The sequence below is a fragment of the Ovis aries genome, chromosome 14, assembly GCF_016772045.2.
Source record: "Ovis aries strain OAR_USU_Benz2616 breed Rambouillet chromosome 14, ARS-UI_Ramb_v3.0, whole genome shotgun sequence".
NCBI classification, from domain to species: domain Eukaryota; kingdom Metazoa; phylum Chordata; class Mammalia; order Artiodactyla; family Bovidae; genus Ovis; species Ovis aries.
Window position 1 is genome coordinate 59,436,447 of NC_056067.1, and position 26,638 is coordinate 59,463,084.

At 43.7% G+C, this 26,638-nt stretch overlaps 1 protein-coding gene across 4 annotated transcripts in view; it reads left to right on the forward strand.

Moving 5' to 3' along the window:
- Positions 1 to 25,750, forward strand: part of LOC105605940 (KRAB domain-containing protein 4-like) — a 60,341-nt gene extending 34,591 nt beyond the window's left edge. For 2 of the 4 annotated variants that reach the window (XR_009596418.1, XR_009596415.1), the window contains exon 5: positions 20,315 to 22,316. The gene's annotated coding sequence lies outside the window, so the exon portion shown is untranslated. Of the gene's footprint in view, positions 1 to 11,015; positions 11,115 to 20,314 lie in introns of all 4 variants that reach the window. The other 2 variants (XR_009596417.1, XR_006055986.2) reach the window with 2 other exon arrangements.
- Positions 25,751 to 26,638: the final 888 nt, after the last annotated feature.

Here is a 26,638-nt window from a genome sequence, read left to right on the forward strand (position 1 = left end):
GAAGAATTCTCAGGGGAGACAGAGGGGACAAGGTAGGTGATGATGGTTCCTGTATCTGTTCTGGACATTTCAACTCTAATTGATCCTTACCGCATGTGGACACTTAATCACTGAAAAGCAAACACATATGGGGAGTCCTAATGAGCCCGATAGATGTAGTGTCTTGAGGTGTCCCCATGTCTTAGTCTGCTGTGTCACTGCTCACTGCAGCCCCCAGGTCTTCTAAGCTCTGTCCACCCAGGGACCGGTTGCCATCTTAGACAGCAGCTCTGCCTTCCAGCAGTTTATCTGCTCAGAACAGGGGATGCTGAGTTTACTGTGGTTAGAGTGGCCAGAAGGTTTCGAATCCAAGGGGATATGAAGATATCCCCCTCTCCTTAAAGATTGGGGATATCTTCCAGTTAGCTCTCACTGGGGAGAACAGGGGTCAGTGAGACTGGGGTTTCTCTATCATTGTTAATTATTCACTGAGCTGAATCCACCCAGATCTGAAGGGCCTGTAAAGTTTTCTGATGTCCCAAGCTGCTGGCAGGCTTTCCCAGGAGGGCCGGCTCCTTGGTCTCTGTACTGAGGGCCGAGCGTCCTTGGATTTGCAGCCTGTGTGCACCGCTGTTGCGATGCTCATGCCCTTGGTCTCTGCTGTTTAGCCCTCTTGTTAACCATGCATGAAGAGGTAGAAAAGTGGGGGAAAGTGAAGGGGAGCTTGCCAGAGTCTCCAGGAGGGTTGCGGCAGCAAGAGTAGGCCTCTGGATGAACCCAGTGAATGAGGGGGTCGGGGGGTGGGTGTGTGACAGAGAAAGAGAGAGACATTCATACTTGTGGGATCACGGGGTGTGTGGAACTGTTGACAAAGGTGGTCTCAGTTCTACCTGGAGGACCTGGATGTGGGCTCATGGCCAGTTGTGTGCTGCATGGTATGGTGGGCATGCCATAGTGTCTTAGCTCAGTTTCCCTGGGACACAGATGCTGTGACTGAGGTTTGCATGACTGGGTTTCATTGGGAAACACATGATCACACCTGTGGAGGAAGGAAGGACGTGGAATTGGATTGAGGACTCTTACCCTGCAGTGTGTTAGAATCAAGGCCTGAGCTGAGCCCACAGGGAGGTCTGGGTGCAGGAGGATGGGCACAGTGGTTGCAGAGAAGGGGCTTGGGATCCAGGAGGTGCCACACAGCACCCCTTCCACACAGTGGATTCTGTGGGGTCTTTAGAGAGGGTGAGAATCAGACCCATAGAATAACTGTCGTTAAAATTCCAGAGATCACTTTGCAGATTACCTATAGTTTTTCTGTTAGTTTGAGTTGCTAATGAAGATTTCAGATGGAAGGTAAAAAAAGAGAAGTTGGCGTGTTCCTTGGAAGATGGTGAAGTTGCACTGGGGTGTGTGCATCAGCCTACACATCTGTCTTGTATTATTAGATCTTGGTGATGACAGTTTGGGGCTGCTGGGGTCACTGTGACTGATACGATGTCTTGAGTCTGGTTGGTGTTTGGGTGTCTTCATGTGTATTATTCCATCATTAACACAGGAGTTGTTAAGGCTTGGAACCTTCTGGGGATTGCATAGCAGGATGGGTGGATTATTACTAGGTCTCTGGGGAGTGTGTTGGCCCAGATGCGGGTTTGGAAGTTTCTTTCAGCCTCAGAGGGTAATGATTGGGCCTCAGCTTTGATGGCAGAAGTTTTGCATGATGCAGCAAAGGCTTGTTCTTAGAATCCAAGGATTATCAGCTCCACAGCAACCTGTAGTACAGGGGCTTATTCTGGAGATGACGCAGCTGCTACTTGTTGTTGCCAGCCCAGTAGATTCCTCTACTGTTCTCTCATCATCTTTACAGATCTCGGGCGTCTGCCATGTCCATGCACAGTAGTTAATGGTTGTAAACAGTTGAAGGCAATGTCAATGGTACATGGAAAACAGTACAGAGTTACCCAAAGATTAAAAATAGAACATGCATAGGATTGCGCAATCTCACTTCTAATTATGCAGCTAAGAAAAGGAAAATTTTAAAAACTGTTTATGTATTTGGCTTCACCTGCGTCCTGCAGGATCTTTGGTTTCAGTGCACTGAAATTCTAGTGTGGTGCTCTGGCTTAGTCGCTCCGCTGCCTGTAGCGATTGAACCCACATCCCCCACAGAGGTAGGCAGGTTCTTCACCACTGGACCACCAGGGAAGTCCTGTGCAAAAATCAGTATTGTGAAGGAGTAACCTGCACTCCCGTAACCCATACTGTATGATTCACAACAGCAATGTGTTGTAGAAAAAACCTGAATGTCTGTTCTCAGCTGAGTGGATGATGAAACCGTGATGTGTGTATGAGACAGGCTGGGTCCTGGGACCTTTCACTGCAGTTCTTGCACCTGGACGAACGTCTTCTCGGGCAACAGGCCACAAAGAAAGTGTAATTGAACAAAGAAACTATACCCACATTCATGAGCAGACAGCAATTCTGAACAATAAGTAAAAGGACCACAAACCAAGCTTGATTTCTGAGGCTCCAGAAGCAAAATCAGGTCACTTCCCGTGATCCCTGCTGACTGCAACACCGGGGGGCCCGAGGCCAGGCAGATCACCTCAGCTTCCTTCCACCCTTAACCAAAGGGATCAGCTCACCCCCTTTTTGGGAGGAGCAGGGGCACACACTTCTTTTTCTGTATCTCTTTACTGCAGCAAGAGTCCCAATAAAGCCTTTCTTGAAATTCCCCTCTGGTCTTATAACTATTTCTATTGATTAAAGAGCCCCAGGATCCAGGTTGAAAACATGTAAGTGTAAGTGTTAGTCACTCAGTCATGTCACACTCTTTGTGACCCCAGGGACTGTACCCTGCCAGGCTCCTCTGTCCATGGAATTCTCTAGGCAAGAGTACTGGAGTGGGTTGCCATTCCCTTCTCCAAGGGATCTTTCCAACCAAGGGATCAAATCTGGGTCTTCTCCATTGCTGGCAGATTCTTTACCTTCTGAGCTCCCAGGGAAGTCCTCATTGGTAACCCAGGCAAATGTACACACATATTTGTAATGGCATATTCAGTTCAGTTTAGTTGCTCAGCCATGTCTGACTCTGCCAGCTCATGGACTGCAGCACGCCAGGCTTCCCTGTCCATCACCAACTCCCAGAACATACTCAAACTCATGTCCATCGCCTTGGTAATGCCTTCCAACCATCTCACCCTCTGTCATCCCCTTCTCCCACCTTCAATCTTTCTGAGCATCTGGGTTTTTGCCAGTGACTCAGTTCTTTGTATCAGGTGGTCAAAGTATTGGAGTTTCAGCTTCATCATCAATACTTCCAATGAATAGTCAGGAATGATTTTGTTTAGGATTAACTAGTTGGAGTTTTTTGCTGTCCAAGGGACTCTCAAGAGTCTTCTCCAACACCACAGTTCAAAAGCATCAATTCTTCGCTACTCAGCTTTCTTTATACTGCAACTCTCAAATCCATACATGACTACTGGAAAAACCACAGCCTTGACTAGACAGACCTTTGTTGGTAAAGTAATGTCTCTGCTTTTTAATATGCTGTCTAGGTTGGTCACAGACATAGCGTTTCTTCCAAGGAGCAAGTGTCTTTTAATTTCATTTGTGCAGTCATTGTAAGCAGTGATCTTGGAGCCCCCAAAAATAAACTCTCACACTGTTTCTACTGTTTGCCCAGCTATTTGTCATGAAATGATGGGACCGGATGCCATGATCTTAGTTTTCTGAATGTTGAGTTTTAAGCCAACTTTTTCACTCTCTCACTTTCATCAAGAGGCTCCTTAGTTGTTCTTCACTTTTTTCCCATAAGAGTGGTGTCATATGCATTTCTGAGGTTACTGATATTTCTCCCAGCAATCTTTACCGGGGTCCAGCCCCGGCTGGATCCAGGGTATCTGAAGCAGGGACAGAGTCGGCGATTAAAGAGAGATTAATTAGAGATTTAAAGAGAGATTAGAGAAGAATAATGTAGTGGAAAAATAGAGGAGAAAAGAGGCTGTATTCTTTGGTTTAAATAGAAAGCCAATAAAGCCCCAAGACAAGGGACTTTCACTGTCTACGTAGGCCGAAGGCACCCGCTTGAATAGCGGAGGGGCCCCACCTTGGGCACCCTCTTGCGTGAGTCTTAGAAGCCCAGGTAAATAAGTAGACACGGCAAGCCTCTATGCTCCAGATGGGACTTCAATCTGAAAAGGGAGAATGAGAAAAGAATGACACAGGGGAGCCAAGCATTGGTGCAAGACCCACAACTTTATTTTCAAAGGCAGCTTATACACCCTAAGTTGTACATAGAGAAATAATGGAATATGCAGAGTTATGCAGGGGCAGCAGTCCTGACCCTTACTGCGACTAGGCTTTCTTTTTGCATACCTTCCCATATACAAAAGGTCTCAGGTGATTTACATTATCTGCTGGCCAAGAGGCCTGTTAACACTTTTATGGCTCTTTTCCTAGATAAATGTCTATCAACCAGAAAACTCATTTTCCCTTGAAGTGTTTTTTCTTTAATCTGCATCACCCTCAAAGTACTAAATAAAGTTACATTCCTGTAGAACAAAGGTGCAGTGGGTTATAACAAGTACTTAACTCAAAGATCTAATGTTGCTAATGCCAGGGCTACTACCTGTTTTTTCTACATACCAATTATATCAACAAATAAAAGATATGAAAACTTGGCAGCAAGTATTGGCTCAACAATGAAACCCTTAATCAGTTCCATTCTAATGATTCTGACTCCTCAGAAGGCCCTACATTCCTAGGATGTTTTAAGCTTCCTGTTCCTCTCCTGCTCAGGAGGCTGTAAACAATCTCATGCATAGCTGTAAGAGTCCAGATAAACCTGTCAGGCAGGCTAGAAAGCCATCAGAGGGATTTTTGGATTGAAACACTCTTACTATGCCCAGGAGACTTATTATCTAAAAGCTCTAAATTAACTTTTTCCAGAAAAAGGTGATGGGGGGACCACCCCTTGTTAATGTCAGAGGAGTTGGTGAAAGACATAATATAGTAAGGCAGACAGATTCCGGTTTTGGGGTAGATGCTCGAGTAGGTCCAGGGAGGTTCCCTCGAGATCCGACTCGCCTTTGCCTGTCGGGTCTCTTCCTCATGACCTTTGCCATGGGCTGGATTCCTCTTGCTGGGTCCCGGCAATCTTGATTCCAGCTTGTGCTTCATCCAGCCCAGCATTTCGCATGATGTGCTCTGAGTGTAAATTAAGTAAGCAGGGTAATATTATGCAGACTTGATGAACTCCTTTCCCAATTTGGAACCAGTCGGTTATTCCATATCCAGTTCTAACTGTTGCCTCTTGACCTGCATGCAGATTTCTCAGGAGGCAGGTCAGGTGGTCTGGTATTCCCATATCTTTAAGACTTTTCCACAGTTTGTTGTGATCCACACAGTCAAAGTGTTTGGCATATTTAATAAAGCAGAAGTAGATGTTTTGTGGAACTCTTGCTTTTTTGATGATCCAGTGGATGTTGGCAATTTGATCTCTGGTTCCTCTGCCTTTTCTAAATCCAACTAGAGCATCTGGAAGTTCACAGTTCACATACTGTTGAAGCCTGGCTTGGAGAACTTTTAGCATTACTTTGCTAGCATTTGAGCTGAGTGCAATTGTGTGGTAGTTTGAACATTCTTTGGCGTTGCCTTTCTTTGAGATTGGAATGAAAATGGAGCTTTTCCAGTCATGCGGCCATTGCTAAGTTTTCCAGACTGGCTGTCATATTGAGTGCAACACTTCCACAGCATCATCTTTCAGGATTCGAAGTAGCTCAGCTGAAATTCCATCACCTCCACTAGCTTTGTTCATAGTGGTGCTTCCTAAGGCCCAGTTGACTTTGCATTCCAGGATGTCTCACTCTGGGTGAGTGATCACACAATCGTGGTTATCTGGGTCATGAAGATCTTTTTTGTACAGTTCTTCTGTGTATTCTTGCCATGTCTTAATATCTTCTGCTTTTGTTAGGTCCATACCATTTCTGTCCTTTATTGTGCCCATCTTTGCATGAAATGTTCCCTTGGTATCTCTAATTTTCTTCAGGAGATCTCTAGTCTTTCCCATTCTATTGTTTTCCTCTATTTCTTTGCATTGATCACTGAGGAAGGCTTTCTTATCCCTTCCTGTGTAGATGGAGATTTTTGTTACTTGGGACAGCTTGGATGAATGTAGAGAATATTATGCTAATTGAATTAGGACAGACAGGGTAAGACTGATATTGCATGTGCTCCCTTATATGCAGAATGTAAAAAAGTGAAACTCACTAGTACCAGACAGTGGGATGGTGGTTATTTGGGACTGGGAGGTGGGGAGGTTCGGGAGATGTTGGTTGAAGGGTGGTACAGATTTTGAGTTGTAAAATGAGTGCGTCCTGGGGAGGTGTGTGCAGCACGCTGACTGTAGTTAATCCTATTCTGCTACTGCATGCTGGGAATTTGTCAAGAGAGTCCGTCGTCAGTGTTTTCACCACACACGGAACATGGGCATTTGGAGGTGATGGATGTGTTCGTTCATGATTGTGATAAATATTTCAAAGGGTACACATGTCACATGATCACATGGTGTATGGTATATGTACACATAACCCTTCTTGTTGGTCTCAGTAAAGCTGGAAAAGAAGAAAGTGGGAGGTGGCCTGGCCTTAATCCTTCACTAGCGATCAACCCAGGCTTCACATGAGATCATGAGGCATTTTGCCCGGGCATGTTTTGTACCCCTCCCCGAAAAGACATGCTCCTCAAGATCTCATGTGGGGCCTCACCCCAGGAATGTGTACAGGCCGTGGATGATTCTGATCTGGATCCTGCATTGAGCACCAGGACTCTTAGCCTCCACTTCTGAGACTGAGATCAAGCCCTGGGGGAGGGGAGGGCACTCTGCTCTGAGTGGGGCTGGATCAGGGCCTGCTGTGTGACCTGAAGCAGATCATGGGGTGAGCGGAGGTCCCCCCTGCTCTGTGTGCATAAGGCCTCACCAGGATGGAAGTGTGATCCGAGGGAAAGTGTGGAAAAGTCCCATGTTGGTCTCTGTGTGGGAGTTGACCGTCCTGCGTCCCTCCTGAGACAGTGTGCACAGAGGACTGTCTGTTCCACACTGTGAGGGCTTCCCTGTGTGTGTGGTTGGGGCTCAGGAAGGGAATGTGTTGACCCTAAGCATTAAACAGCATGTTTTCCACGTTCATGATAGAATTTTGAAGACTCATGGATGAAGAAGCCCAGAAGAGGAAAGAACAGGAGTCAGGCATGGCTCTTTCTCCAGTAAGGTCATATTCTCAGTGGATTCTCACAATGCCTTCCTGAAATGCCCTTCTCTGGACTCACTAATCGTGTCTGACTCTGAGGTATCCTGTCTGACTTCTGTACATGCACACTCACCCAGGGCCTTCCCTCAGGGCCTGTCGTCTCCACTTAGATCCTGTCTCCCCATGACCCGGTGACTTGGCCCTTGTGAGGAGGCTCCCCTGGGCACCGTCCTGGGCAGGGATTCTCACCCATGGGTTAGAGACAGGGTCTTGGTGCTGTTGGGCAGCAGGGGTTGCTTAAGGCCCATGTGGATGCACTGTCTGCTCTCTGTCAATCAGGGTAAAGAAGCTTTGGTGGACCTCAGGTATTAATATGTACAGTACACGGTAAAATCTGCCAAAGAGGCCAGTGAGGGGAAATCAGTTCTGACTTTTTATACAACATTTAAAAATGAACACCTCCTTGAAAACTTAAGTGTTTGGGAATGGAATGGAACGTTCAGAAAGAGATGTCAGGGCTAGGGAGTGTTTTGTTACACCATCTAATTTCAACTGTGAAATCGGGCTTACTAATTTTTTTTTCTTTCTTTTTTGAGCACATGATTCCGCTTCCAGGGTCTTAGTTCGCTGAGTAGGGATTGAACCTGAAACCCTGCAGTGGAAGTGAGAAATCTTAACCACTGGACCATGAAGGAATTCTCCAACTTTACTAATCTTGATTCAGTATTTTCTTAGTGGAATAAAATAATAAATTTTGGAGTTTGTTAATAAGTGCATACCTAAAATTAATGATAAAAATCACATTATGATTTTTAAAATATATTTCCTGTACTCTGACTTCATTGCTTCAGTGTCTTTTCCCTAGTTCTGGAGAGTGGTGACCACTCTAGTTGCAGTGTGCACGCTTCTCATTGTGGTGGCTTCTCTTGTCTGGCAGCCCAGGCTCTAGAGAGTACTCGCTTTAGTAGTTTCACCTCCTGAGCTGTACAGCTCTTGCTCAGGAATTGAGATTCACGGGCTCAGTTGCCCCTCAGCATGTGGGATCTTACCAGACCAGGCAACAACCTGTGTTTCTTACATTGGTCAGTGGACTCCTCACCACTGAGCCACCGGGGACGCTGTCATCTTATTTTTAAATACAGGTATTTTATGCAGATTGGTGTTAAAGTATTTTCTGTATTATTTTCTGCTTGTACTACCTTTTATGTTTTTAATAGTATAAGATAATGTTGAGAACTTCCCTGGTGATACAGTGGATAGCCACGTGTCTGCCAATGTAGGGGACACGGGTTCTATCCCAATTCCTGGAAGATGCTGCAGAGCAACTAAGCCCATGCCCAACAACTGCTGTGACGGTGCTCTGGAGCCCGGAATCCTTAACTACTGAAGCCCGCATGCTTGAGCTTGTCTTCCGAAACAAGAGAAGGCACTGCAATGAGAAGCCTGGGCACTGCAGACACAACTCCATGCAGTGCAGCCACAAGTAGAGAGAGCTGGATCACAGCAACAAAGGCCCAGCATAAACAAACCAAATAAGCTGTAAAAAGGAAATAGAATGTTAACAAACTTACTGAGTCAAACTTAGATTTCATTCACTTTTAATGTCCGAAAGATGCCAAAATACAGGAGAAGAGAATGGCCGCCCACTCCAGTTTTCTTGCCTGGAGAATCCCATGGACAGAAGAGGCTGGCAGGCTACAGTCCATGGAGTCCCATAGAGTCTGACATGACTGAGCCAACTGAAGACCAACCTCCTCGCATAGCAGAGTAATTGCTGAAAAACAAACCTAAACCTCTAACTTTCCTCCTGCAGATTCTTAAGTCCTGTCCAGTTGCTTTTGAAATAACATCTTCAATTTATAGGCCTTGCAGAAATCAGCCTATACTTGGCATTATCCCATCCTCGTTCCCACGTTGCAGTCACACTGGCTGGTTTTCTGTTCAGTAAATATCTTTGTGTGTCAGAGCACTCAGGCTCTTCTCTCTGCTTACAGAACTCTTCCATTTCCCACCTTGCCAATCCTAAGTGTTTCTTCCTCTCAGAGACCTTGTCTGATTTCTCCATGTAGGTCACGACTTTCTGTTGAATCTTCTCTTAGCACCAGGCCTATTTCACAGCACATATAAAAATAGTGATGTTAAAGTTATGGATGTAATCTTACTCCTTGGAAGAAAAGTTATGACCAACCTAGACAGCATATTGAAAAGCAGAGGCGTTAGTTTGTCAACTAAGGTCCGTCTAGTCAAGGCTATGGTTTTTCCTGTGGTCACGTATGGATGTGAAAGTTGGACTGTGAAGAAGGCTGAGCACCGAAGAATTGATGCTTTTCACCTGTGGTGTTGGAGAAGACTCTTGAGGGTCCCTTGGACTGCAAGGAGATCCAACCAGTCCATTCTGAAGGAGATCAGCCCTGGGATTTCTTTGGAAGAAATGATGCTAAAGCTGAAACTCCAATACTTTGGCCACCTCATGCGAAGAGTTGACTGATTTGAAAAGACTATGATACTGTGAGGGATTGGGGGCAGGAGGAGAAGGGGACGACAGAGGATGAGATGGCTGGATGGCATCACTGACTCATTGGACGTGAGTCTGAGTGAACTCTGGGAGTTGGTGATGGACAGGGAGGCCTGGTGTGCTGCGATTCATGGGGTCGCAAAGAGTCGGACACAACTGAGCAACTGAACTGAACTGAACTGAACTGGCCGGCTGGCTGCTGGTAAGCTCCATCATCTTCACTGCTGTACTCCCAGTTAGGGACACAGAGTTGATATTCACTAACTTTTGATTGAACGAAAGAAAAAAATAAAGACAACTCGTGTTTCAATCAATTGTGTGTTTCCTTGTGCATGCATGAGTGCATGGATATGTAACCTCATGATTTTATTACAAAACCACCTCATAAATACAGTTTATGCTTAGGGCAGTTGCAGTTGTATCTTAAGTGTGCATCCCATGGCCATTAATATTTTCTACTACACCACATGAATAATATTAATAGTAGTCAGATTATTGACATTGTGTGGGTTGGGGGTGTAGAGGGGGTGACCCTGTACAGTGACTATTTATGCTGTTCCATTGCACTTCAGCTCCCTTGAACTTGTTTCAGGTATTCTCAGGGAACTCTCTGGGGATGGTCTTTTATACTGTTACTTAACTCTTTGACTCCTTAGGTTCAGTTGTCTCTCCCAACCACCTGAGCTCAGGTGCTGTTGCCTCATTTCTTAACTGTTTGATGGGAGCTTTTTATTAGAGTGACAGAGCTTTCTCCCCAGTAAGATGGACACAGATCTTTCTCTACTGTTGCTGTTATGTTGATGACAAGTTCATATGGATAAAGTCTTTAGAGTAATGCTTAGTGTGTATGAAGTGTTGAGACACCTCTCATCAGTGTGATGATGACATCCTCATCACAGTCTGTGTTCTTTTAAGGCCACTGTGGACTTTGTCCTCTCTGAAGACAGCAGTCTTGCTGTAACTCATCTAGATAGTGAATGTCACTCAGTGTGTAGAACATAACACTTCTGCATCAACGACCCACTGTTGATTGGAATTTGTATATTTTTCCTGCCTTGTCTATACCCATGATGACTTCATGTTGATTGGAGGATATCATCATCTTATGAAAAAAACAGGAAATTAAATTAGAGAGCAACAATTTGCTCCATATAGATTTGCATGGATGTATCAGAATATTACTTGAGCTGAATTGACCTTACCTGTCTCACTTCTTCTCCTTTTCTGTGAAAATAAGAACCCTCCTCAGAGCCCTTTGGTGAAATGTGTTTTCATTTCAGGCACAGTTGACCTTCAAGGATGTGTTCATAGATTTCACTCCCGAGGAGGGGGACTGTCTGGACCCTGCCCAGAGACCCTCAGGAGCCTGCTGTCTGTGGGTGAGGATCACTTCCCTTTGAAGTAGGGATCTACTTAGGGGTATCTCTGCATTTCCCCTCGCTGTCTCTTGGGAGCCCTGTTTTTCTTGACTGAGCTGAAAACCTTGTTCACTCGGACATGTAAGACTTCGTGTTTGGCATCGGGAGTTCAAACTTGTCTTTCCTTCTGATGACCTGCCCACTGTGTGACACACAAGGAGTTTTTCCAGAGCTTGACTGTTTATAAAGCTGATCTCAAACTTTGAAATATCCAGTTGCCTGTTTTATACCCCTGTGTTCTTGGTTCAGTAACTCTTGGAAAGGAAATAGATACCTGATACATCCTATACTGTATATTATACTGTTCCCTGTGCATTCCGAAGGACGCAAATAGTAAAGTAATTTGTAAAATATTTTTCTGTCCATCATAATGTCCTCATTTCTTGACTGACAAAAGAGCTGGGATTTTCCACCTGCCAGTGCAGGAGACACAGGTTCGATCCCTGGTCTGGAAGATCCCACGTCACAGAGCAGCTTAGCCTGTAGGCCAGAACTACTAAAGCAGCATTCTAGAGCCTGGAAGCTGCAATGACTGAGCCCACATGGCACAACTACTGAAGCCCATGCACCCAGGAAGGGCCAAAGTAAATGAGAAGACCAAACACTAGAACTGGAGAGTAACCTCTTCTTGGCCAACTTGGGGAAAGTTCCAAGCAGCAAGGATCACTCACTCCAGCCAAATTAAATGAATAAACAAAATTATTAAAGATGGAAAATGCATTTATTTTTAAAAAAGAAAGTTTGGATTCTGGAAGAAGCCAAGTATGACGTTTCTTCTGAACAGGAATTTCTGATTCTGACCTGAATCATAACTCTATTTTTGTAGCATGAGAAAGATCCCTGGATTGTGGAGAATGAGATGCTAATTAGCAGAAAATCAGATGAATGGGAAAGGATCAAGAGTATGATTTCAGGTCAGCTGTCACAAGGACAGAGAGGAAGACACACCATTCACTGTGTTTGGGAAACTCTTGAAGTGCGAGAGTTCTGTGAGAAAACAGATATTTAGTGTTTGTGAACTCTCACGGGAGATTTTTCTTCTCTTCAACTTCCTGCTCTGTTCTTTGACCTGTGAAATGTACATCACCCTCCAGTGGTGCTTTAGTGCCCACATAGACAAAGGCAAGGCTTTTTGGTTGTTTTTTTTTTTTTTCTTTTTTTTCTTTTGGCTGTACTGGGTGTCTATTTCCTGTATGGCCGTTTCTCTATTTGAGACAAGTGGGGGTTACCCTCTGCTTGCAGGGTGCATGGCTTCTCGCTGCGGTGGCTTCTTTTGTTGTGGAGCACCAGCTCTAGGCACACACACTTCAGTAGTTTTGCTACACAGGCTCAGTATCTGTCCTTCAGCTTAGTTGCTCCCTGGCATGTGAGATTTTCCCAGAACAAGGATCGAACCCATGTCTCCCGCACTGGCAAGCTAACTTTTTACCATGCAGCCACCAATGTGTTAGGGAAATTAAAGAAATAGTCCTGTTTAAGCTTCAAGACAAAGCAGTGCATACCTCTGTGCTTGCCTCCAACCTGCCTGGACACACCCTGACTGTGAGTACCCTGACTGACTGCTGTGAGTGCAAGGCTTGCAGCACCATAGATAAGTTAGCACACAAATCTTGAGATTGATCACCTTTGAGATTGTTCAAAGAGGCTCTGACCAACCCAGCCCGAGGCTGAGGAACATCCAAGTTTCATAAGACAAAACAAACAGCATGAAGATGAAACCAGAGCTGCTGTTTGCTCACAGATGGATGATATCAGTTTGTTTCCTGGGATGATAAGCAGGAACCCCGAACTGCAGTGTTAAAGCCACACCCATGGAGTGGACAGGCTACAGGGGACCTTTACCCAATTGAGACTCCAGATGTGCTGTGTCCTGGGACTTCCCAGGGCTGTTCCAGTCTGGATGTTGGTCAGAAGCCAATTTGGTGATGTGTCCTCTGCTGTTTCTATTTCCTTGTCTTTTCAGATCACTGCAGTCGCTCAGTCATGTTCGACTCTTTGCCACCCCATGAATTGTAGCACGCCAGGCCTCCCTGTCCATCACCAACTTCCGGAGTTTTGAACCCAAACTCATGTCCATTGAGTCAGTGATTCCATCCAACCATCTCATCCTCTGTCCTTGGCTTCTCCTCCTGCCCTCAATATTTCCCAGCATCAGGGTCTTTTCAAATGAGTCAGCACTTCGCATCAGGTGTCCAAAGTACTGGAGCTTCAGCTTCAACATCAGTCCTTCCAATGAGCACCCAGGGCTGATCTCTTTTAAGATGGACTGATTCAGTTCAGTTCAGTTCAGTAATTCAGTTTTGTCTGACTCTTTGCGACCGCATGCATTGCAGCATACCAGGCCTCCCTGTGCATCACCAGCCCCCAGAGTTCACTCAAACTCATGTCCATCAAGTCGGTGATGCCATCCAGCCACCTCATCCTCTGTCTTCCCCTTCTCCTTCGGGCCCCAATCCCTCCCAGCTACAGAGTCTTTTCCAATAAGTCAACTCTTCGCATGAGATGGCCAAAGTATTGGAGTTTCAGCTTTAGCATCAGTCCTTCCAAAGAACACCCAGGACTGATCTCCTTTAGAATAGACTGTTTGGATCACCTTGCACTCCAAGGGACTCTCAAGAGTCTTCTCCAACACCACAGTTCAAAAGCATCAATTCTTCAGCGCTCAGCTTTCTTCACAGTCCAACTCTCACATCCATACATGACCACTGGAAAAACCATAACCTTGAATAAACACATCTTTGTTGGCAAAGTAATGTCTCTGCTTTTGAATATGCTGTCTAGCTTGGTCATAACTTTCCTTCCAAGGAGTAAGCGTCTTTTAATTTCATGGCTGCAATCACCATTTGCAGTGATTTTGGAGCCCCCCAAAATAAAGTCTGACACTATTTCCACTGTTTCCCCATCTATTTCCCATGAAGTGATGGGGCCAGATGCCATGATCTTCGTTTTCTGAATGTTGAGCTTTATGCCAACTTTTTCACTCTCGTCTTTCACTTACATCAAGAGGCTTTTTAGTTCCTCTTCACTTTCTGCCATAAGGGTGGTGTCATGTGCATATCTGAGGTTATTGATACTTCTCCAGGCAATCTTGATTCCAGCTTGTGCTTCTTCCAGCCCAGCGTTTCTCATGATGTACTCTGCACATCGGCTGAATACGCAGGGTGACAGTATACAGCCCTGAGGTACTCCTCCGAGAAGGCAATGGCACCCTACTCCAGTACTCTTTCCTGGGAAGTCCCTTGGATGGAGGAGCCTGGTGGGCTGAAGTCCATGGGGTCGCAAAGAGTCTGACCCGAAAACTGAGCGACTTCACTTTCACTTTTCACTTTCATGCAGTGGAGAAGGAAATTGCAACCCACTCCAGTGTTCTTGCCTAGAGAATCCTGGTGGGCTGCTGTCTATGGGCTCGCACAGAGTTGGACACGACTGAAGTGACTTAGCGGAGGTACTCCTTTTCCTATTTAGAACCAGTCTGTTGTTACATGTCCTCCTCTAACTGTTGTTTCCTGACCTGCATTTGTCAAGAGGCAAGTCAGGTAGTGTGGTATTTCCATCTCTTTCAGAATTTTCCACAGTTTATTGTGATCCACACAGTCAAAGGCTTTGGCATAGTCAATAAAGCAGAAATAGATGTTTTCCTGGAACTCTCTTGCTTTTTCCATGACCCAGCGGATATTGGCAGTTCGATCTCTGGTTCCTCTGCCTCGTCTAAAACCATCCTGAACATCCGGGAGTTCATGGTTCATGTATGGCTAAAGCCTGGCTTGGAGAATTTTGAGCATCACTTTACTAGCATGTGAAGTGAATGCAATTATGTGGTAGTTTGAGGACTCTGGCATTGCCTTTCTTTGGGACTGGAACGAAAACTGACTTTTCGAGTCCTGTGGCCACTGCTGAGTTTTCCAAACTTGCTGGCATATTGAGTGCAGCACTTTTGCAGCAGCATCTTTCAGGATTTGAAAGCGCTCAGCTGGAATCCCATCACCTCCACTAGCTTTGTTCGTAGTGATGCTTTCTAAGGCCCACTTGACTCCACATTACAGGATCTCTAGGCCTATGTGAGTAATCACACCGTCGTGATTATCTTGGTCATGAAGATCTTTTTTGTACAGTTCTTCCATGTACACCATGGAAGTGTACACACATGGCAAGTTCTTCTTGCCACCTCTTCTTAATATCTTCTGCTTCTGTTAGGTCCATACCATTTCTCTCCTTTATTGAGCCCATCTTTGCATGAAATGTTACCTTGGTATCTCTATATTTCTTGAAAAGATCTCTAGTCTTTCCCATTCTGTTGTTTTCCTCTATTTCTTTGCATTGATCGCTGAGGAAAGCTTTCTTATCTCTCCTGCTATTCTTTGGAACTCTCCATTCAGATGCTTATATCTTTTTTTAATTCTCCTTTGCTTTAAAGCTTCTCTTCTTTTCACTGTTATTTGTAAGACCTCCCCAGACAGCCATTTTGGTTTTTTGCATTTCTTTTCCATGGGGATGGTCTTGATCCCTGTCTCCTGTACAATATCTCGAACCTCCTTCCATAGTTCATCAGGCACTCTATTTATCAGATCTAGTCCCTTAAATCTATTTCTCACGTCCGCTGTATATTCATAAGGGATTTGATTTAGGTCATACCTGAATGGTCTAGTGGTTTTCCCTACTTTCTTCAATTTAAGTCTCAATTTGGGAATAAGGAGTTCATGATCTGAGCCACAGTCCGCTCCCAGTCTTGTTTTTGCTGACTGTGTAGAGCTTCTCCATCATTGGCTGCAAAGAATATAATCAATCTGATTTTGATGTTGACCATCTGGTTATGTCCATGTGTAGAGTATTCTCTTGTGTTGTTGGAAGAGGGTGTTGTTATGACCAGTGCATTGTCTTGGGAAAACTCTATTAGCCTTTGTCCTGCTTCATTCCGTATTCCAAAGCCAAATTTGCCTGTTACCCCAGGTGTTTCTGGACTTCCTACACTTGCATTCCAGTCCCCTATAATGAAAAGGACATCTTCTTTGGGTGTTGGTTCTAAAAGGTCTTGTAGGTCTTCATAGAACCGTTCACCTTCTTCAGCGTTACTGGTTGGGCCTTAGACTTGGATTACTGTGAAACTGAATGGTCTGCCTTGGAAAGGAACAGAGATCACTCTGTCATTTTTGAGACTGCATCTAAGTACTGTATTTTGGATTCTTTTGTTGACCATGATGGCTACTCCATTTCTTCTAAGGGATTCCTGCCCACAGTAGTAGATATAATGGTCATCTGAGTTAAATTCACCCATTCTGGTCCATTTTAATTCACTGATTCCTAGAATGTCAGCGTCCACCCTTGCCATCTCCTGTTTGACCACTTCCAGTTTGCCTTGATTCATGGACCTAACATTCCAGGTTCCTGTGCAATATTACTCTTTACAGGATCTTTACTGCTTCTATCACCAGTCACATCCACAACTGGGTATTGTTGTATTACACTGATTACTGAGAATTCAATCTCTGCATTGGAAAGATCCCTGGAGAAGTAAACAGCAACCCACTTCAGTATTCTTGCCTGGAGAATCCCATGGAGGAGCTGGCAGGCTACAGTCCATGGGTTTGCAAAGAGTTGTACATGCCTGAAGCGACTTAGCACACACATAGGCACTGATTACTGATAATTTCCTGTCATACAGAAACTAAAGAGTTTTTGGATTATTAATATGTTTGCTGCTACCCTGAGATGTTCTCCATAAGAAAGCAAGTGTTTTTAGAAGTTATCACTGGTATTTATGGTCACCATTCTACAAAATGCTAATATAAAGGACAGTTCATGGTTGTTTAAGGAAAGTAAGATCTATGTTTTTAGTAACAAAAGGTATGAGCAATGACATTGATTGGGGATGCTCATAGCACTGAATGGGAGCGAGTAGAAGCTGGAAGATTGTTCTTAATTTCCCAGATCGAGACTCCTAACCCCTGGACCATGGGAGCCAACATTTAGGGCTAAGGTCCCTAGTCTGGCCTGCCTAGTCAGGAACAAATTCAGATGATGAGGCAGATGATAAAGAGCAAAGGACAAAGTTTATTGAAAGGAAAAGTACATGTGGCAAGGCACATGGGCAACCTCAGACAGAGAGAGACTCCTTCGGGAAGTGTAAATTCTTTACGAAGGGGCAGTTTTCCGGGTCTTCATCTTCCCTCAGGCCCATCACCTTGTTTATTAGCCCTGGCTAATTTGTCTCAGGACCCTCCCTGGAGTGTGCATGGACACTTTAGCCAAGTTGGATCTCAAAGTGAAGGCTTCTGGGCGGAGCAGGACTCATTATGGCCTGGGATTATCCTGTGAGTTTTGACTCCAAGCAGCCTTTCTGGGCATGTGTAGTGTCTCCCTTAACAAACGGAGTTTTTTCTTTTCTCTGTCCTTGCCATAATTGTTCCCTGAGATTAGAGAACGACTGTGTATTTACCCTATTTTTGTTAGGTATGAATTCCTCAACTGGAGCCCATGTATCTCTTATCTCAGGGAATGCAAAGGGGAAGATGACACAGTCAAGACATTTAACATGGAGCCCATCAGTCTCCTACCAGAAAATTACGTTTTATTAGGGAGAAAGAAAGTAGGTCTGACTTACAGGTGGCTGTTTCTAAATGAATAAAATGATTTAATTGGGGGGAAGGAGTTTTTATGCAAAGGGGACCTCCAAGAAAACAGGTCCCAAAAGGCAAAGTCTTTATATGATCTGTAACAATTTGTCATTTGACTCCTGTCAGTGTTGTCGCTTGACTATGGGAAGCATGTGATGAGGTGTTTCAAAGGGATCTATTTCCTCTTTGCTCCCCTTCTGTGCTGGATTCCATCGGATGCCTGCTTTTTGGTCCTATAGAACAGCACTGACACCTCCAGAGATTATTTTGGACCCAGCCTGGTTCTCTTCCTATTCGCTGCACTTGGGAGACCTCACTGGAAAAAGGGAAAGACTGGCACCTATTCGATTGCATTTGGTGTCTCAGATCCTACACAGAGCTGCCTTCAACCTGTCTTTCTGTTCAGAGCCCTCAGCTGTTCTTGTTGTTACTACCTTTGCCACATCCTTCAGGGGTGTGTGTAACAGGAATGTGGTTTGGATCTTCTGTGATTGTAACTCAGGAAACCTGTAAGGACAGTGGATATTGATTGAGGTCCTCCCTTAGGACCTGAATTGATATCTTGTTGGTGCCTGGAAACAATTTCCAAGAAGTATGGCTGAGTAACACAATTACACAGGTCAGTTCTTGTGTCTGATCTGAAGTTTCCTTTTTACACTCCTGGAGTTCATTGTAACTTTTTGTCCTCTGTTCTGCCCAAGTGGGCCCTGATGGTTCAGAGCATGGATGAATCTGTAAGTCTTGGTTTCAGTCCTGCTTTTGCTCATTTACTTTCATATTCCATGGAGTTGTGTACAGGAACCCTGTGAATCCACTATCTTATTTGTAAAATGGAGGTAATTAGTGCTGTTAGGTGGCATAGAATGTTGCCTGTTTTACATAAAAGGTCAGAAATTACTGTTTTTTGTTTTGTTTTTCGCTGTGCCATGTGGCAGGTTGTGTTAGTTCCCCATTCCTGGATGGCATCTGTGCCCCCTCCAGTGTATGTGCATAGCCCTAACAACTGGACCACCAGGGAATTTGCCTCAAAGATTACTTTTGCTTAAAGAATATATTTACTTCCTGTCTTGCTTATTGTGACATCTCTTTGTCTACTTTACAGCTTGTATGTTTTTATTTTACTTTTCACTTTTATGAGAGTTGTCTCTGACTCTGGTTAATAGGTTTTCAAATAATATTGGTTTTCTTCATACCAATACATTACATTTTTTAAGTGTTTTTTATTTTTGGTTGCATTGGGTCTTTGTTGCTTCAGGGGCTTTTTGCCGCTTGTGGTAGGCAAGGGCTACTCTCTACTTGCAGTGCACAGACTTCTCATTCTAATGCCTTCTCTTGTTACAGTGTGTTGTCTCTATGCCTGTGCACAGTAGTTGTGACTCCCAAACTCTGGAACACGGAGTTGTGGCCTACAGGCTTAGGTGCTCGCAAGGTATGAGGGAACTTCCCGGATGAGGAATGGAACTCTTGTGCATTAATTACCAGGTGGATTCTTTACCTCTGAGCCAGAAGGGAGGCCCCAAAGCTTGTTCCTTGACATGTATCTTGGAACCAATGAACTTAGTAAGTTAAAGTTACCGTATAAATAGGGAATAATTGCTGTACTGAATGACTGTTCTTCAAGTTGAGAACGTTTCATTTATTAATATTTTGTTATTTAAAGATGATGGTCTTTATGTATTACACAATGTAACTGACATGAACAACTTGTCAATGTTATAAAATGCCTATACGTCTATCTACTGATAGATTTACAAGAGGTATTTAGAAAAGTTTTCTTTTTTTTACCCACCCCCCCCATTATTTTAGGGAATTTCCTGAACAGTTGTCAGCTGCTATTTATGTTTTCCATTATTCGTTAAAGTGCTTCTTTGGGATTATTTACCATTGCAGTGTATTGCCTGTTAATGAATGCTTGTTCAGTTGATCATTCTGTCTGACTCTTTGTGATCTCATGGACAGTAGCCTGCTAAGCTCCTTATCTATGGAATTCTTTTCAGGCAAAAATGGTTTGGTGACTGCCATTTCCTCCTCCAGGGGATCTCCCACTCCTAGGGATTGAAGCTCCCTATCCTATGTCTCCTGCAGTGGCAGGCTAATTCTTTACTACCAAGTCACCTATGTAGCCCTATGTGTTCTTTACTGTTTACTTATGTATAAGTATGCATAAAGTGTGTACAATATGACATATTTTCTCCTCAATTATGAGACAGCAGTGTATTTACTACCAAGTAGAATGAGTTTAGAAGTCGTTGTGCAAAAATACCCTTTTCTTTAAAAACTGACATGAGTTTGGAAAAAATTAATATGTTCTCACTGTATCTATGAAGCTAGGCTACCCTAAAATTAATTTGGATCACATGTAATTACTCTTTGATTTTTAAAGAGTTCTATTTGTTTAGTGTTTCAAACATTTTTAAGATCATCATTGGGAAGATGCATAATTCTGTTCAGAATGGATATGCCTTTTGGTATAATACCATGTACTCAGCATGAAACAATTTGTTTATGAATTGTAATTGATAGAATGCATATGGTTTTTATATTTTGTAGATGTGTCTCAAATACATATGATCAAGAAATTACAGGCAAAAGGAGACAGTGGTAAAGAAGAAATTTTTCAAAGAGTGGTGTTGGGAAGAGCTGAAAGCCATAAAATCGAAGATTATTTCCTCAGAAAGATACAGAAAAATATGCATGATTTTGAGTCTCTGTGGACAGATGATGAAAGAAATGACAGAGAAACCTCTCTATCCCATAACAAAAATCTCACTGATAGACAAGTTCATGATAGTAGAAGTGATGCAGGAAATAAGCCTGCTGAAAGGCATGGATCAAGCGTTCAGGATCAGCTGCAGATACTTGAATCTGAAGGGACAGTTTCTGAATGTAGTCAGGTTGTGGCGAATATCAACAGTAGCACCTTAGGTTTACCACTTCAGAGAACTCTTAGTGTCTGTAAAGGCAATTCTCATAAACAAGAGAGTGCTGTTATACATCCCTCAGAGCTGGTGCCAGACCAGGAAGCACACAAGAAAAATACTTAGAGTTGTAATGAGTGTAACACAACTTTTCTTCAGGACTCAGAACTCACACAGAGAAGGCAATGGCACCCAACTCCAGTACTCTTGCCTAGAAAATCCCATGGATGGAGGAGCCTGGTAGGCTGCAGTCCATGGGGTCGCTGAGAGTTCAATGCCACTCGGTGACTTCACTTTCACTTTTCACTTTCATGCACTGGAGAAGGAAATGGCAACCCACTCCAGTGTTCTTGCTTGGAGAATCCCAGGGACGGCAGATCCTAGTGGGCTGCCGTCTACGGGGTCACAGAGAGTCGGACACGACTGCAGCAACTTAGCAGCAGCAGCAGAACTGCCTAGACATCAAAGAATCCTTACAGGAAGAAAAGCATATAAATGTAACTTATGTTGTAAGGGTTTTAATGATAAATCGACCCTTATAGTTCATCAGAGAAATCATGCTGGAGAAAAACCATATAAATGTGATGTATGTGGTCACTGCTTTAAACAGCATACACAGCTTCAACATCATCGGTGAGTTCATACTGGAGAGAAACCAGGTAAATGTGGTGTGTGTGAAAAGGCCTTTAGTCGAAAAACGAGGCATGCAGTTCATCAGACCCTTCACACTGGAGAGAAACCGTATACATGAGAAGTATGTGGCCATGGCTTTACTCGAAAGTCACACCTTGGAATTCATTGGAGAGTTCATACCGGAGAGAAACCATATACATGTGAAGTATGTGGCCGTGGCTATCCTCAAAAGTCAAATCTTGCAATTCATTGGAGAATGCATACTGGAGAGAAACTGTATAAATGTGATGTATGTGGAAAGGCATTTAGTGTAAATGCAAGGCTTGTAGTTCATCGGAGAGTTCATACTGGAGAGAAACCATATATATGTGAAGTATGTGGCCGTGGCTATACTCGAAAGTCAATACTTGTAATTCATTGGAGAATGCATACTGGAGAGAAACCATATAAATGTGATATATGTGGCAAGGCCTTTAGTGTAAATTCAAGGCTTGTAGTTCATCAGAGAGTACATACCGGAGAGAAACCATATAAATGTGATGTGTGTGGAAAGGCCTTTAGTCGAAAAGCAAGGTGTACAGTTCATCAGACCCTTCATACTGGAGCAAAACATATACATGTGAAGTATGTGGCTATGGCTATACTCAAAAGTCAATACTTGTAATTCACTGGAGAAGGCATACTGGAGACAAACCATATAAATGTGATCTATGTGGCAAGGCCTTTAGTATAAATGCAAAGCTTGTAGTTCATTGGAGAATACATACTGGAGAGAAATTATGTAAATGTGATATGTGTGGAAAGGCCTTTAGTCGAAATTCAATCCTTGTAATTCATCGGAGAATTCATACTGGAGAGAAACCTTACAAATATAACAATTGGGAGAAACATTTTAGTGCACAGTCATGCTTAAACTGCCATCAGGCAGTTCATACAGGAAGGAAAATGTAGAAATGTTATTTATGTCACAATAAATAATAATAATAATTTTTAAAATATAACTGAATCAGTTTGCTCTATGCCTGATACTAACACAACATTGTGAACCTACTCTACTACTTTCAGTTTTTGAAAAAAGCGCAAAGACGAGGCGGGGTGAGGTGGATTTATACTGGGGAGTGAGGTGTGTCTGGGTGTAGGGTACTACTGGGTCCCAAGAGGATTCAGATCTTTTAAGGGATCGGGATAAATGACAGTCGAGGGACTCAGCCGCACATATGCATGTATCCATTCTCCCCCAAACCCCTGTCCCATCGAGGCTGCCACAAAACATTGAGCAGAGCTCCCTGTGCTATACAATTGGATGTTTCTGTTTTGTAAATGAGTTCATTGGTATCTTTTTTCAGATTCCAAGTATAAGTGCTGTCTAATCTTTGTGTTTCTCTGACTTCAGTTCAGTCGCTCAGTTGTGTCTGACTCTGCAACCCCATGAATCACAGCACGCCAGGCCTCCCTGTCCATCACCAACTCCTGAAGTCTACTCAAACTCATGACCATCGAGTCGGTGATGCCATCCAGCCATCTCATCCTCTGTCGTCCCCTTTTCTGACTTATTCACTTAGTATTGAAAGGTTGGTGCTGAGCTGTGAAAGAGTCCGGAATTCTTGGCATCCGGAGGAGAGGAACTCAATCCGGGGCCAATGATGATGTTTGATCACTCAGAGCTTTTGTGTAATACAGTTTTATTAAAGTATAAAAGAAATAAAGTTTCTGACATAGACATCAGAAAGGGACAGAAAGAATGCCCCCCTGCTAGTCTTTAGCGGAATGTTATATAGCTACTAGCAGGCTGCTAATTGGAGAAAGGAAATGTCTCAAAACTCAGAGATTGGTAGCAGGCCCCTCACCCACAACATGCATTCTGAGATAACATTGGCACAAGGTGAGTTGTCCTGGGCCGTAAAATGATTGACATGGATCTTGAAGAAAGGCAGGTTTCCGGTCAAATAGTTTCATTAACATAGATTAGGAGAACAATTGTATGAGTAAAACATACTAATTTGTTGAGCCATTATTGGTTCTGAGTCTCTTTAGCAAACCAACTTGAAGAGTCTAGGGTAAATACATAGTTCATTAACATAGCTTAATAAAAACATTTCCATAAGAAAAATGCATTGGTTAGCTCAAGGTTTGAGAAAAGTTAAGTTCAGGTGGAACCAGGTGTCACCATAGCAACACAGAATTTTAAGAGAAACCTCCTTTACAAAATTAAAATTTTGAATAGAAAAGGAGGAAATAGTTGACACTTGCAGTTTGTTTCCTCCTCCTGCCGCTTAGAGAAAGATAAAAAACATTGACACTTGCAGCCTATATCCTCCATTTGGGGACCCCTGACCTTCCTGCGTGTTACCCTCTCAGTATGATCATTTCCAGGCCCATTCACTTTGGTGATTAATTTTGTTTTCCCAACAATGTTGAGTATTTCTTGGGTAATTCAGTTCAGTTTGTGTTTACTACTTCATATGTGCTAAATCCTTAGTACATCTACTCTTAGAATTTCATAAAGACTTTCCCCCAGGTCTCTGGGCCAAACTGTTTTAAGGTAACACCACATCTGTCTACATCCATGTGTACTGTCTGCATCTGGAACATGGACAGTTCACATGCAGCTTGCTTTCTCAGGGCACAGAAAACATCTGACTGCTTTTTCACTTTATTAATGAAGAAAGGCTTATTCTCAGAGCACAGCTGGTAAAAGAGGAGATGAGGGGATAATTTAGTTACATCAGTATGATAGTTCATTACTGTCTAATCATACATATAATATCCAGGATGCTGTGTAAAGACTTTTATTTTTCATAATTACCAGAGAAATGGCAAAATGGAAAATATTTTTCCTAGTGTTGAAGCTGCAGAGCAGGGCCCTGTGGGGCTCCCAGGCACAGAGGCCTTTTTGGTTCCCATTTCTTGTAGGCAGGACTGCAGCCTCCATGACCTTCTGTGAGTTCCAAAGGGCAGAACAGTTGCTGATCAAAGAAGGATGCTCACACCGGGTCAATCGTTCCAACTCTTGTGACCCAATGGACACAAAATGGGTTGCCATTTCTCCCTCTAGGGGATCTTTCCAACCCAGGAATTGAACCCATCTCCTGTACTTGCAGGTGCGTTCTTTACCACTGCACTGATTAGAAGACCAGACCACCTAAGACTCTGTGCAAAACTTCATCTTGTCACCAACCCCATCCTTTTACAACTTTGCAGAGGAAACAAGAATACAAGACTGTTACTGCCTTGATGCTTAGCATATATCCCTAGCGGACGATATAACCTCTCCCTACTCACCAAGGAGGGGGCCCAAAGTGTTCCCTTTTATCCTCACACATAGAAAGCCACTCTTACTCCTCCATAACTCTGTGTTTGTATTTCAAGTTTTTCAGTTTGGCATTTGTGCAGAGAGAACCAAGATTTTGGCATCTGTATAACCTCTGGGTTCTGGTTCAACCCAGACCCCTGACTTGTTGATTCAGAGGAACGTCTTTCAACACATACTGATGTCTCTAAGATGTGACAGGACCAGACACAACACAGCCCAAAGGAACACGCAGGGCCCCTCACTGACGCTGTAAGGTACATACACCGAGGTTCTCAGGCCTTTGTTATTGTTTTATTATTATTGAGTTAATATTCCTAAGTTTCCATTTTTTAACTGTTACATGTATATTTATCTTCTTTGTCTTTTCTTGGTATTGTAGCTTCTGATGACAGAGTTGAAGCTTACTTCAGATCCTGTAAAAGAGCAAAGATTAAAAAATTCTCCCACTTCACTTCCAGGAAAAGGCTTACTGCCAAAAGCCACCCTTCCTCATTATCACTGATTTAAGACCGCCACTCGGCCCCCTGTTTCCTTGGGAAAAAACCAGACACACACTCCATAAATTCCCAGTCTATGCTGTATCAGTGATGTGTTGTTGCTGTTTAGTTGCTCAGTCATGACTGACTCATTGCAACCTCGTGGACTGCAGTGCGCCAGGCTTGCCTCTTTCACCGTCTCCTGAAGTTTGATCAAACTGATGTCCTTTGATTTGGTGATGCCAGCTAACCGTCTAATCTTCTATCATTCCATTCTCCTCCTGCTTTCAATCTTTTCCAGCCTCGAGGTCTTTTCCAGTGAGTCCAATATTTGCATCATGTGGCCTAAGTATTAGAGCCTCAGCTTCAGCATCAGTCCTTCCAATGAATATCCACGGTTGGTCTCCTTTCGGATTGACTGGTTTGATCTCCTTGCTCTCCAAGGGACTCTCAAGACTGATCTTCAGCATCACAATCCAAAAGCATCAGTTTTTCTATGCTCAGACTTCGTTATGGATCAACTCTCAAATCCCTTTTTTAATCACATCCCTAGCTGATTACTAGGAAAAACATAGTTTGTCTATAGGGAGATTTGTTGGCAACGTGATTAGTTTGCTTTTAAATAAACCGTCTAGTTCTATCATAAGTTTTTTTCCAAGGAGCAGTCCCCTGGTTGCAGTCCCCTTTAGCAGTGATTACAGTATTGAGTTAGTTTCCTCCGCCAGATGCAACCCCACGTCCAAGGAGTGGTGGCTGCATGGGAGCAGGAGGGCCAAGAGGAGCTATTCCACATTCAAGGTCAGGAGGGGCGGCGGTGAGGAGATACCTCTCGTTCAAGGTAAGGAGCAGTGGCTGTGCTTTGCTGGAGAGGCCATGAAGAGATACTCCAAGTCCAAGGTAAGAAAAACTCAAGTAAAATGGTAGGTGTTGCAAGAGGGCATCAGCAGGCAGACACACATGAACCATACTCATAGAAAACTAGTCAATCTAATCACATGGACCACAGCCTTGTCTAACTCAATGAAACTAAGCCATGCTCTGTGGGGCCACCCAGGACAGGCGGGTCATGGTGGAGAGGTCTGACAGTATGTGCTCCCCTGGAGAATGGAATGGCAAACCACTTCAGTATTCTTGCCTTGAGAACCCCATGAACAGTATGAAAAGACAAAATGATAGGCTACTGAAAGAGGAACTCCCCAGGTCGGTAGGTGCCCAATATGCTACTGGAGATGAGTGGAGAAATAACTCCAGAAAGAATGAAGGGATGGAGCCAAAGAAAAAACGATACCCAGTTGTGGATGTGACTGGTGATAGAAGCAAGTTCTGATCCTGTAAAGAACAATATTGCATAGGAACCTGAAATGTCAGGTCCAGAATCAAGGCAAATTGGAAGTAGTCAAACATAAGATGACAAGAGTGAACGTCGACATTCTAGGAATCAGTGAACTAAAATGGACTGGAATGGGTCAGTTTAACTCAGATGACCATTATATCTACTACTGCGGGCAGGAATCCCTTAGAAGAAATGGAGGAG